The sequence below is a fragment of the Tenrec ecaudatus genome, chromosome 9 (assembly GCF_050624435.1).
Source record: "Tenrec ecaudatus isolate mTenEca1 chromosome 9, mTenEca1.hap1, whole genome shotgun sequence".
NCBI lineage: Eukaryota > Metazoa > Chordata > Mammalia > Afrosoricida > Tenrecidae > Tenrec > Tenrec ecaudatus.
In genome coordinates, this window is record NC_134538.1 from 101904491 (window position 1) to 101919206 (window position 14716).

Sequence of the window (14716 nt, forward strand, 5' to 3'; positions counted from 1 at the left end):
CCCAGAAAATTACGCCAATGGCTAGAAATTTTAAAGATTTTTTTGTGAATAATAACTTTAATAAATTTTTTATTTAAATATACTTGTCAAATTGTTAAGCAACTTAGAATTCCATTTAAGAAGTATTTTAAGAAGTGTCCTTCAGCTTAAAACTTTAATCTTTATCTGCTACATAAGTTATTCATTAAAACTCTCCAAGGGGCAAAGCGTATGTGAAATGCCACTCCAGGCTAGTTTTAGTGGTTAACAGGATGTGGGGGAGCCGAGTAAAGGAAAGAGATGGCTGACTCAGTAAGAAGCCAACCACAGTGTTACCAACCAAGAAAGAGGCAGTGTTAAGTATTCTCAACACATCTTTGGGATATGTCTGTCTCCATCTGTAATTATGCTGTAATTAAACTCTCTCCAGATAAGAACATTATAAAGCAATTTTCTTATTTTCTATCTGGAAACACTTATTCTTCAGAAAGACTACCTCTGGAAAACAAACCAGTTAAATCAAGTCCCTTTCTGAGATGAAGCTGATAGGTCTCAAATCCAGTCTTGTAGGGACAAAGCAAGCATCAGGAAATATGGCTGTCATCTTCTTAGTGAAATCTTCTGAGGGTCTGACAGCACAAGTCCATCAGTGAGTTCCTAGTAGACTATTATGGGATCAGACTCCACTATGGCAAAAGTAAAGGACATTGGCAAATCTGGGTCACTTTGCAATTTTCAAGATGCCTTTAAGATCTCCCTTGTGGCTGAGGGAGGCACTGCTGGGTGCCGGCACTATAGTCTGTGACCCTTCTCCTATCTCAGTAGCAACAAGGCAGATGAGTTGGAGTTCTGGTAAGCCCACACAGTTGACTTCATGTCAACTCTTACTCTCCATAGAGATCCAGATAAACCAAGAATGCTATGTAAACTTGGGTAGCGTCTTCTGTATCTAATTCCATCATCTCTAAATACTTAGGATGGCTGCCCATCCAGGTGTCCTCCGGAGCCCACAAGTAGCAGCCTCCGCTGCAGCCACGTCCTGCGCCCAAGCCCAGGCCACTGCAGCCCAGGGTCCTAAAGTATTATTTTTAAAAAGTCAAAAAGTACAATCATAAAGACCACTTCCCTTTTCCAGGGAAGACCTCACCTCAGCTGGGGACTTCTAATTTGGGGAAAATGAAAGAGGACTGAATATCCCAGTCCATGTGATACTACTGTACAGTCACCCTAATTGGATGGTCACCCCTACCTTTTTAATTAGTGCACTAATGGACTAATTAGTGCACTAATTGACAATATGCATTTTTATTGAGTTGTTTTTCCATCAAGTCCTATATGATAGGCTATTGGAATGTTGCATTTTTAAATTCTTAAAATGTACAATAGGCCATATCTGAAAGATCTGATTTGGTAAACTCACTAAATGAAATGGACTTTATTTTAAACAAATGTGTTGCAAATTAGAGGAACTGATACACGAATCATTTGGACTAAAACTGCAATGTCCTTGTGAGCCATGAAGAAGAGGACTGCGACCCCAAGGTCGTGACTTGGAAAGTCACTGGACCTAGCTCAAACACTTTGCTCTTGAGGTTGCTCAATAACGGGCAAATTAAGCCTATCATATATCTGCCACTCTCATAGTTTATTAGCTTGGTGTGACAGGTCTTAGTTCTATAGACCTATTTCTGTCTTAGTAAATGAGTGTCACTGAATTTTGTGCCCTGTATCTAACCCTCATTGTTTTCTTAAACAGGATCCAGTCACTTAAGTTTAACATGTTTAAGTGAACATCCCATGTGTTTTAGTCTAAAACTTGCTCTTATATACAAATATTCCTCAATAGTATTTCAAATTCTGTATCCTTAGCTACTTTGATGAAACTATTAGTAGAATTACCAAAGACCCCATGGAGGTTACTTCCATCATCTCTCGAAAAGCTGATACTGGTGCCACTAACGTGGAACAGGAGTATACATAAGACCTGATGCCAAGGGCTTAAGTGAAGAGCAAATGCTTTGAAAATGATGAGGGCAATGAATATACAGATGTGCTTTACATAATTGATGTGTGTATGGAATGTGATAAGAGTTGTATGAACCCCTAATAAAACGGTTTAAAACAAATAAATAAATATATGGATTTTTAGCTCCCATTTAACTGTAAGGCCTAAGCCAAGAACAATTACTTATGATATAGCCCAGCCCAACTCTTTCTTTCATAAAGGGTTCACTGAAAATAAGAGTGCTTAAGTTAGATAATGTCTAGATATCAGAAAGAATAATATCTGGGGTTTTAAAAGCTAGTCTTAAAACAAGCAGCCATCTAAGTGAGATGTCAGCTCAATAAATCTACAAGGATGAAGCACATCTGCTGTGTGATACAAGGATCAGGGAAGGGAATTATATGAGAGCTTAAATTTTGGGCACCTGGTTTACAGAAGGAGATAGAGAGTAAAAGCCCAAAATCCCTTGGATCACTGTCTAGTGACGTGAATAGCCTTATCCTCAGATGAAGCACATTGAAAACTGGATTAATGCAGATGTAGCTATGTTAACATTAAACATGTATCATTCACTTTCCCTTTTGATCCATTCTTAATTTATTCTGGTTTATATAATTTTCTGCTATCTTTAAGATTGAGGTTTTTCTGTTTTATTTTGCTGTAGTTGTGGAGGATTTTCTTTCCATGACTTTCTCTCTGTGAAACCCAGGATAGGTCAATCTATGGACAGTAACTAGATGGGTAGCTTCTAAGGGCTACAGCAGGGGAGGTTGGGCTGAAATGGGGAGCTAACAACAATGAGTACAGAAATGATGAAGAGGTTCTAATATTGATTGTGGTGATGACTGCACAACCCTTTTGAATATATTTAAATCATTGAATTTTATGATACATGAATTATGTGTCAATAAAACTGTTATAATTTTTCATTTAAAAGTGAAAATCCAGAAGTAACTATTATCCTCATCCCATACACAAGTATGTTCCTACATTGCATATTGAGTCAGTGCATGAACTAATGTGAATAAACTTAAATTGGGGGAAGGAATGTTAAAAGGGAGCTGTTGTTATTGTCATTTAAATTGGTTCTGACTCATACTGACCCTACATACAACAAAACTGTCCAATCCTGCACCATTCTGACAACTGTTCCCATGTGTGAGTCCATTATTGCAGCCGTTATGTTAATCCAACTTGCTGGGAGTCTTCCTCTTTTTTTTCACAGATCCTCTGTTTTACCAAACACAATGCCCTTGTCCAGGGACTACACCATATAGATAACATATCCAAAATAAAAAAGACAAAGTTTCACCATCTGTGTCAGTCCAGATTAACTAGAGAAACAAATTCATAGACACTCATACGTGTATAAGAAAGAACTTTATATAAAAGAGCAACTGTACATTAAGAAAACATCCGATCCCAGTCCAGATCAAGTTCATAAGTCCAATATTAGCCCACATGTCTGATACCATTCTATAACTTCCTCTTCAGACTCATTCAACACATGCAATGATGCTGAATGCAAGAATATCACATGCCAGTGAGTAGAAAGTCTTGTGGATCCAGTGGTGGTGGAAGCATCTCAGCGCTGGCATGGGTCTTCACATGGCTCCTCAAGCTTCAGGGCTCTGGCCCCATCAGTGTAGCTCCGTGTGGCTTGTCAACAGGAATATCTTGCAGGGAAAGTGTGGATCCTACCTCCAGGGAGGAAGACGGGTTCCCAGACTCCTCAAGAGAAAGCTATGCCCACACAGAGGCCTCAATAGCTATGACCTGATTGGCAGGTTAGACTCCACGCCGTCTCTCAAGTTGACAGGAGATTATGTAACTCTGACACTTTCCTTGCTTTTCTCACAACCATTTTATTGAGAGTTAATACAGTTATATCATTTAATAGGTCAATAACATCAAGCAGTACTGCACAAGAGTTGTCACAATCAATTTCAAAACATTCTCTTACTTCTTGAATTCCTTGACATCAGCTTCCTTTTACTGTGCCCACACCACCACCACCACTACTGTACCCCCAGAAACCCTTGTTTCTATTTGTTGTCCTACAGATTCATCAATCCTGGGCTTCATATACTGAAAAACAGAAAAACATATAACAAAAATTCAAGAGGATGACCCCAATGACATAACACAGCAGAGATAAACCACAAGATGAACAAACAACACACACAGAAAATATTTAAAACCAGATCAGGTCTAAGGTGCATCAGAGCCCCAGGGGATCAACTGACAAGGTTTTAACTGTTCAAAGCAGGTTTATCTTTCTGATCTTCTGTAGTCATTTCTCCAATGCAGTTTGTGGCGTAACCAGTTTCTTCCCATCCCTCTATTATGGGTAGGAGAAAATCACCTGAGGCTTACTTCCTGTGCAGTTCCCACAAATATATCTTGGGCTCCCACGGTCATCCAGAACCTTCTGCAAACTGGATTCTTACAGTTTAGGCTCTGGTATTATTCCCGCCTTCAATTTCTGATTATATGATTTACATTCCTTTGGTGACTGAAGTTCGTATGTTTCTCCCATGTGGACATAGTTGATATCTCACTTAGATGGCTGCTTTGGAGACAAGACTTTAAGACTCCAGACACTATTTTATCTGATAGCCAGGTAGCATCTAATTTTTGCACCACTCCCATATCTTCTGTGTTCCCTTCCTGAGGGTGAGTATCCAGCAGGGTCATGATGTAAGAACTAATTGTTTTTAAATTAGAGCAAGGATTTAGTGGGAGCCCATAACCCATTCCTCATCCTTACTTCTAAGAATAAATTTTGTTCAACTTCTTATTACCCATGGTATATTCAGTATTCTGCACTAACACCGTAATTCAGTGCATCAATCCATCTCTTTTCCCTGAATTCTTTGTCCAACTTTCTCATGCAATAATGCAACTGAAAATACCATGGCTTAGGTCAGGTACATCTTAGTCTTCAAAGTGTCATATTTACTTCTGATTACTTTACAGAAAACCTACACACACACACACACACACACACACACACACACACACACACACAAAGCTCAAATCTGCTGCTTCCAAGGGTTTTGACTGTGGATTTGAGAAAAACTAAACTAAATCTGACCAGTTCAATATCTATCAGGATGTTACTTATTAGCTCAGTGGTGAGGATTTTTGTTTTATTTGTACTGAAATATAATCCACACTGAAAGCTCTAGTCTTCATGCTTCACAGTAAGTACTTTGAATCCTTCTTTCAACAAGCACCATTAAGTCATTTTCATATTGCAAGTGGTCCCGGAGTCTTCCTCAATCCTGATGCCACATTCTTCTTCAAATATTTCAGCTTCTCAAATTATTAGCTTAGCATACACACTGGAAAACTGTGGGGAAAGAACACAGCCCGGAGGCACACCTTCCCTAATTTCTACCACACGGTCATGCTGGAGTGAAATTTCCTACTATTGCTCTTTTACCCACGTTGCTATAGCTCCCACAAACTAATTAGGTGGGACTATGCAAATAGGGTGTGTGGATCACTAAAAGAGGGAACAGCCCAATTTTTGTTACCATCGTCCTGGCTATAAGAATGAGCCAGCTGTAAAGCAGCAGCAGCATGGGACCTTTTAGAGGAGTATGCCCAAGAACTCTCTCTCAAGTGGTGGAATACATCGAGACCAGATGCACCAGACACTGTGGAGCAGACACTCAGAGGACAATGCCAAGACTGTGGATACTTCTCCTCAATGTGGCCTGAGACCATGGAACTGTGAGGCAGAGAACCAGGCACGCTGGCTTTCTGACCCATGGAGGCAAAGGCAACGGGACCATATGACAAAGACTCAAGACTGGGGAGACTGCTGACAGGGGCGCTGTTACTGTGAGCCAATGACTGCATCCTTACTCTTTGCTGATCCTGACTTATAGCAACCCTGTACTTTCCCTAATAATCCCCCATAATCTTGACTATTCACTATCAGTTTTGTGTGGTCACTGCAGTGAATTATGAAGCCCAGCGCAGAAGCAGAGTGCTGGGGGAGGTTCATGTCAGGACACATAGAGGACGGGATATGAAGCACATCTGACTCCTGCCTGGTGGCAATAAAGAAGCCCGAGGAGGTCAGATAGGTTCCCCTCTCTTGCTGTTCGTTGCAACAATATCCCCTTTTTCTGCTTGAACACCTGCCTCTGTCAAGTTCCACACTGAGCATAACCAAATGGTCTGGACTTCCCATTACTCACAGGTTCCCATAATTCATTATCAATCCACACAGTTGAATGCCTTCGCATAGACAATAAAATACAGGTAAATATCTTTCTGATATACTCGGATTTCAACCAAGACCCATCTAAGATCTGCAGTATTTCTCATTTCATATCCTCTTCTGGATATATTTCCCTTGAGTGTGATGTTACTGATACTATACAATAATTTCCCATTGCTTCGGATAACCTTTCTTTGGAGTGGGCACAAATATGGATCTCTTCTCATTAGTTGTCCAGGTAATGTTCTTCCACAATTCTTAGCATACATACATGAGCACTCCCAGCATTGCATCTGTTAATTAAGTACTTCTATTGACACATTGTCCATCCCTGACGTCTTGGTTTCTTCAATTCCTTCAGTGCAAACTGAACTATTTCCATTCATAATACTGGCTATTGATTGTACACTAACTGAAAGGGAGTCTGTGGTCGATCACTAATATAATTAAAGGAATTACTTTTTTTAGTTTGCTTTAGTCATCCCAGCTTTAATGCTGTTATTTTTTAACAAGGCAGTGGGGCTCAATTCAAGCTTATTGAATTTCGTAGAGATTTTTAAATTTTACAAAAGCCCAGGTCTGTTCGAATTTGTGAATTTTTGTTCCAATTTTTGAACCATTTTCCTATTTAGGGTGTACATTTTTCTCAATGCATAGAAATTCTTTAGTTATTCTTTATTATTATTTTGGCCATTGTATGTGTGGCAACTGTCTCATCACACTATGAGGCTTGTATTTTTCACTCTTTACTACTTTCGATGAAGTTATGTTGTCATAAGAAATTCATTTTTAACCAATAGAAAGGTCTGAGGGGCCGGCCCCAATCCCAACTATGTGGACAGTCTCCCCTCCCCTCAGAAGAATTCACTTCAGAAGACAGCACTGTAGCTACAGGTCAAAGAGAGGGACATGTCTGGTCAAAGCACACAGGAGCAAATGAAGGAGGAGGAAGAGAGAGTAGAACACATCTTGGCCCACCAAGCCCTAAAGATGATATTCCCACTCAGAGCAGCCAAAGCACAGAGAGTACCACAGGGCCAGCCCCACTATGAGACATGATGTCCCTCACTGACCCATAGCACTATGGGGGACAGCACTGGAGACAGTGTGGGAATTACACCCGATCTGACCCTACCACCCTGAGAGGAAACACTAAGGCTGTACAACAGAACAGCAAGGGCAGAGCAGCAAAGTCCCCAGGGAATACCAAAAGTAGACTTTGGGGTCAGGATGTAGCTAGCACCCCATCAGACTTGACCAGAAAACACTCCCAAAGGTCAACAAACAGACCTTGAACGATTTACAGGCGTTTGTGTGTATCGTTGGTTTGTTGTTGCTTTGTTTTCTTTGGTTGGTTTGTTGTGCTTTGTCTTTTTTGTGAATATTATTATCTCTGCAGGTCTACCTAGATAAGATAGGCAAAATAAACAATCTGGAAAGAAAACAACGGATGATGGTTCAAGGGGACATGGGAGAGAGAGAGGCAGGGGAAAGGAAGTGGGTGTTAACAAACCCAGAGACAAGGGAACAACAAGTGATCCAAAATTGTTGGTAAGGAGGGTGTAGGGCTTGATCAAGGGCAATGAAACTGAGAGGAATTACTGAAACCCAAATGAAGGCTGAACATGATAGTGGGACAAGAGGAAAGTAAAAGTGAATAGAAGGAACTAGGAGGCAAAGGACATTTCTAGAGGTCTAAATACAGGGATGTACATACGTAAATACATGTATATATGATGATGGGGAAATAGATCTATAAGAATATTTTAATAGGTTTAGTATTAAGGTAGCAGATGGACATTGGGTCTCTACTCAAATACTCCCTCAATGCAAGAACACTTTGTTCTATTACATTGGCATTCCATCATGCTCTCCTTCCTGACATGATCTCCAAAGACAAAGTGATCTCCAAAGCAAATGTGGTGAAGAAAGCTGATGGTGCCCAGCTATCAAAAGATATAGCATCTGGGGTCTTAAAGGCTTGAAGATAAACAAGCGGCCAAATAGCTCAGAAACAACAAAGCCCACATGGAAGAAGCACACCAGCATGTGTGATCATGAGGTGTCAATAGGATTGGGTATCAGACATCAAAGAACAAAAAATCATACTGTGAATGAGGGGGAATGTGGAGTGGAGACCCAAAGCCCATCTTTAGGCAACTGGACATCCCCTTACAGAAGGGTCGTGGGGAAGAGATGAGCCATTTAGGGTGCAGGATAGCACTAATGAAACATACAACTTTCATCTAGTTCTTTAATGCTTCCTCCCCCCCACCCCACTATCATCCCAATTTTACCTTACAAATCCAGCTAGACCAGAGGATGTACACTGGTACAGATAAGAGCTGGAAACACAGGGAATACAGAACAGATAAACCCCTCAGGACCAATAATGAAAGTAAAGATACCAGGAGGAGAAGGGGAAGGTGGGGGAGAAAGGGGAAACTGATCACAATGATCTACATATAACCTCCTTCCTGGGGAATGGACAGCAGAAAAGAGAGTGAAGGGGGGCATCGGTCAGTATAAGACATGACAAAATAATAATAATTTATAAATTATCAAGGGTTCATGAGGGAGGGAGGGCAGAAAAATGAGGAGCTGATACCAAGAGCTCATGTAGAAAGAAAATGTTTTGAGAATGATGGCAACAAATGTACAAATGTGCTTGACACGATGGATGGATAGATGGATGGATGGATGGATGGATGGATGGATGGATGGATGAAGATAAGAGTTGTATGAGCCCCAAATAAAATGATTTTTAAAATCCATTTTCTTTAATTACAGCATTTTATTTACTGTGAATTTTCCTAAATGTGCAACCATATTGCATTATTTAAGAAATATTAAATTATTTAAGTAATCTTCTCCTAGCTAATATTTTCAAAATATACTTGATATTACTTCCTAAAAATACTATGGTTTTATTTTTACATTTTTACCTTTATAGAAACCCACAACTAATTCTAGTGGCCAGAATTTTTTGTTGTTTGACCCTTTATTCATGTTCATCCATTTATTGAAAACCCATCCTTTTCCTACTGTGATACAGTCTGCTATGGTCATAAATCAAATGCCCATGTGATAAACTGCTAAACTATCTTCATAATTGTTTTGATATGTGGTATGTTAAGTCTTACCATATTGTCTTCTTAAAAGAGCCTTTGTTTCCATATAAATTTTAAATATACTTGCCAAATAACAAGAAAAATATTTGACATCTAGATGGAAATTCTGTTGAAATCATAGATCACATGGAGATAATTAACATATTTATATTGAATCTATTTAATCATAAATATGATATGTGGACTATCACATGGAGCATAGACTGTCATCTCTTTAAAAGTATTCTTTCTTTAGCTTCTGTAAATAAAATCCTATCATTTTCTCTAGGGTTTTGAACGTCTTTTGTTAAGTTGGTTTCTAAGTACTTAATATTTATTGATTCAACCTCAATGGTACTTTTATAAATCTTCGTGTTTCATTGCTAGAATGTAGAAATGCAATTTATTTTTTGTATGGTAGTTTTTGTGTAAAGAAAATTTATTAAATTCTTTTATATGCTAATGATTTGTAATAAATTTCCTTAATGTACAATCTTATTATCTGAGAATCAAAGTGTTTATTTTGTTTTTGCTTTTAAAGATAGTGACAGACATCACTGTATTTTCCCAGTCTCGAATCAGCAGCTTTTAATAGTTCATCATATTTGTAACAGATGGTTCAGAGAACCATAATTAGATTGATAAAGTGTCCTTTATACCTTGTTAAGAACATTTTATCATGAATGCATATTGAATGTTTGGCAACTGCTTTTCCCACATCTAATAAGATAATCATGACTGATGCTCCTTAAATTTGATAATATGGTGATTCATAGTGATTAATTTTCTAATGTAAAATCAAATTTAAATTACTGTCATAAGCCTGCATAGGTCATATTGCTGGATTTTACTTTATAATTTTCTATCTACTAATCTTTTATTTCTTAACTTTTTATTGTGATTTGGGTAAAAGTTTTCTATTTGACAATTCATACTCATTTTGAGTCACGTCCATGTCACTGTCCTTCTCTGTAGGGTTATGTAATCCATTACAATGGTCACATAGAACACAAAGACCATACTCACCATTCTGCAACAGGCTACAATTTGGGATCAGGATCAACTTGGGGTAACAAGGTCTGAGCATATACCCCAAATAAAACAAAACAAAAACAGAATACCAAAAAAAGCTTTTTTCATTTGTTTTTTTTGTTTTACAAATAAAAACAGAATACAAAAAAACAGCTTTTGCAGTCCACATTTTTCCCTGCTAGGTAAACAATGAGCACCTCACTCTGAATCAGTGCACTACATGGTGTCGCCTGAGAAGGTTCTCTTTGGTCACAGTAAATGTTTTTGTAAAAGCAGTTTCACTCGAACCTTGTTATTTGTGACGGCCAATTTAAGAGAACAGTGTCAGACTGTAAAATTTTATTTCCTGCTCCGGAAAAGTGCCACAGAAACTGTTGTGGTGTTGAACACAGCTTACAAGGACAGCACTATGAGGAAAACTCAAGTGTATGAGTGGTTTTCTCGTTTCAAAAAAGGTGAAATGTCAATTGATGACAACCCTCCCTCTGACCTCCATCAACTTCCCAAATGGATGAAAATGTTGACTGGCAGTGCATTTGGAGTTCAATCCACCAGGTCAGACTGTTAACCAAGCTTTCTATTTAGAGCAGTGGTTCTCAACCTTCCTACTGCCGCGATCCGTTAATACAGTTCCTCCTATTGTGGTGACCCCCCAACCATAAAATTATTTTTGTTGCTATTTCATAGCTGTAATTTTGCTACTTTTATGAATCAGGTGACCCCTGTGAAAGGGTTGTTCAACCCCCAAAGGGGTGGCTGCCCACAGGTTGAGAACCGCTGATTTAGAGATTCTGAAAAGATTGCAAACAGTATGTGACAAAATGGCCTGACTTGGGGCAATCAGAGGACTGGTTTTCCCACCATAACTATGCGCCTGCTCATGCAGCCATCTCAGTGCACCAGTTTTTGGCAAAAACAGCATGCCTCTCTTGTCCCACACACCTTACTCACCTGACCTCACTCAGTGTGACTTCTTCTTGTTTCTGTAAAATGAAGAGGGGCATGAAAAGACAGTGATTTGACAATGTGTAAGAGATGAAGAAAAAGTAAGGGAGATGCTGTCAGCCATCCAAACAGATAACGTTGAAAATGCTTCCAAGAATGGACAGATTTGACAAATCTATTAAGTGTAATGGAGAGTACTTTGAAGGTGATTAGGTTGTTTTGTTAGATAGATAGATAGATAGATAGATAGATAGATAGATAGATAGATAGATAGATAGATAGATAGATAGATAGATAGATTAGATAGATAGATAGATAGATAGATAGATAGATAGATAGATAGATAGATAGATAGATAGATAGATAAAAGTTAAATTAAAATACATAGCTTTGGAAAAAATTCCAGGTTTCTTTTATGTACCCGCTTATACAAGTCAGAAGACAGAATACAATTCTTTAATCAGGGCAGCTTCCAACAAAGACAACTACCAGCATCTTCTCAGCTATGCCCACAGGCAGGTCCTTCGCTGGGGCCCGCCATAGGTCGGCTCCTCTTGGGCCTGGCTGGTGCCTTGATTTGGCAAGTGTTCCAGCTCGTTTGGCTTCATCAACAAGTGCCCCATTCTACCAGCAAGGCTCCTTCCCAAAGGCACTCAGCTCTCTTGCTCCAGGGGTCAGCAAGCCCACAGCAGACATCTCAAGTTTGTCTCCTGACCTGTTGTCTTACACCATCTCATTTTACAGCTCTGCCTCCTGGAGCTAGGAGGCTCTCAGTACAGGGACCTGGGTCCAAAGGACACACTTCACTCTAGATTCCTTTTGTTGGCAGCGAGGCTGCCCTCAATCTGTGATTGCCCCTCTTATCAGCCTACCTCTCCACCAAGCCTCTGAACTGGCCAACCCCCTTTAGGAGACCACAGTCACTTAATTTGCATATTACTAGACCAGTTCTTACAAGGGTTTTACCCAATCTATTTTCATAGCAGATTAATCAATTACCTACAGAATTGTGGTCTAAAAAAATAATCTTGAAAGAACTATAAATCCAGGACCAGAATTTGCTGTATCAGAGAATTCTATTACACTGCACCTGTCCATTTTCAAATCATAGATTCCCATCAGCTTGCTCCTACCCTGAAGGGGTTATCCTTAGGGTTCTGGCTTTATGGGAAAGGTATCTCTCTTGACTGTCCACCTCAGGTTAGCCCAGTGTTTTCTCTTCTGTGATCCAAAGAGCCATCGAAACCAAAGCAGACCTCCACACCCAAGCAAAAGTGCTTCGACCTGCTTTCAACCTCACTACCCAGGTTCGCTTAGTTATTAGCCTTCATCATTTGGGATACTGACAGTTCATGATTCTCATAACTGCTTTAATATTCTATCTATATTTTTCGGTTGTAAGTATGAAAACTACCCAGATGAAAATATTCTGAAATGTTCACATTACCGAAAAAGGAAAATTATCTTTGTAAAAATACAACATATTTCATAGCATCCTTTTCTTATTTGGCAATGCCAGGAAAGTTCTCATATCATTAAAAATCCTTTGTAAGTCTACATGTCAACTGTTTGATTTTACATGTGATTTTACACAGCTCAGTTAGCCTTTCTGATATTAAGGTGCTTCTTGCTCTTTAGAACTTTTCACTACCTTAAATAACATTTGCTAATAATACATGAAAACCTTTGTCCATGTTTTTCTTTTTGTCTTTGTTAGGATGGAATCTGAAATGGAATATTAGGTTCAAAAGTTATAATCATTCTTAAACTTTTTAACATTTGTCAATTTATTCTCTAAAAGCAGTTTCATAGTCCGTCCTCCCCCCTCTCCTTCCCCTCCCCACACACACCCTTTCCCACCATCCACCTCTACCACAAATGGTAAGAGTCAATTATGTATTCTCTAGTCTAATACCACTGCTGCGATTCTTTTTGGAAAGCCATGCCACAAGACTAGCAAGACCTGAGGAATTGGGAACAAGTTACATTAGTGATGAGAGGAACTGCAGTGCTACATTACAAACAGCATGAGTACTGGGAGGCGTAGAGAGCTGTGGTCATTTTTCAGTCTCTTCTTGGAGTTGTCACAACTGCGGAACAATGTGAAGAGAATCTCTAGGGAAATGGTGAAATATAGGGTGAGTTACAGAACTCTGGATGGTTGAATATATGTTCAAAGTTTTTATTCAACAAGCGGAGTCAGAAAAGTTAGATTTAAAATATCACTTGAAAAGGTCAACTGAAATTTCAAACACGAATCTAAAGTTTATAAATTAGATTTAGATTGATAGCATAGCTTTAAGAGGCTGGCTAACATTTGAAGCAACGGGTGTGTAAAGTGAGAATGCAAAGATAGACTTCCTGAGAACACTATTTTTTTAAAGCTTGAAGAAAAATTATGACCTAATAGGAGTCTGACAGTAAAAAAAAAAAACCCACCACCACCAAGAAGTGGGTTTTTTAAAGTAGTAGAAAACAATGATATAAAGTCTCACAAGAGAATTTATTAATCTTAGACTGATTGATACTCTATTGTTTATGGCAAATAATTTGCTATCTTAGTGAAAGCAGGTAAGGTGAGAGAAAACAAACGAAGCCCACTGTTGCCCAGATGATTCTGACACACAGCAAACCTTTACACCGGACAACTGCCTGGGGGTTTCCAAGGCTAGACAGATTGTTAAGGACACAGCCTGCCAGCTTTTTCCTGTAGAGGGTGGTGGGTTTGAACGACCCGCTACTGGGTTAGCAGTCAAGTCTTTTAACTATTGTGCCACCAGAGCTCTGGCGAAAGGAAAAGGAGACCGTATCTTGAGGCTATTACTAATGCGGGTTGAAGTGAAGGATCGCAAAGGTTGACTTGAACGACCAGGGCAAACTGGGATAAAAATAAAGGCAGTAGAAGAACGACACTGAACAGTGGCAAAAAAACAAAAAGTGTGATTGAGTTCACTGTTAAATGCTTGCTGACATTTCTATTTGTTTCCTCAAACTTTGGCTACACATCCTTAGAGTTTCAGTGAGGTGAAGTGAAATTAGCTACATACAGCTCGCCTATCCATCTCTCCATTACTCCACCCAAATGATTGAGTGGGACCATGCAGGTAAGGTGTAGAGGCCTCTCATTCAAGGATTGGTCACTTTTGCCACTCCTCTGGGTAGGGTATGAGAGCCAGCTTAGAAGCAGAAAGAGATTCTTGTGACCTCCAAGAAAGAAGAGCCGGCAGTGGAGCACTTGTGAGATCCCTGCCTGAAGCAGCAGTCACACTGACACAGGGCAGAGGAGCCATGCCACCGAGTCCATAGGCCAGGGCAGAGCAGTCGGCTGAAAGTATGGGACAGTGAGGCAGGTCAGCAGGCGCACCACCCAGCCCATGGAGTCAGCCAAGGAACTATGTAGCTGAGAGC

The 14716-nt window shown here is 39.5% G+C and overlaps 1 pseudogene; it reads right to left on the reverse strand.

Moving 5' to 3' along the window:
- Positions 1-579: 579 nt before the first annotated feature.
- LOC142456066 (tRNA-splicing endonuclease subunit Sen15 pseudogene) lies at positions 580-11931 on the reverse strand (annotated as a pseudogene).
- Positions 11932-14716: the final 2785 nt, after the last annotated feature.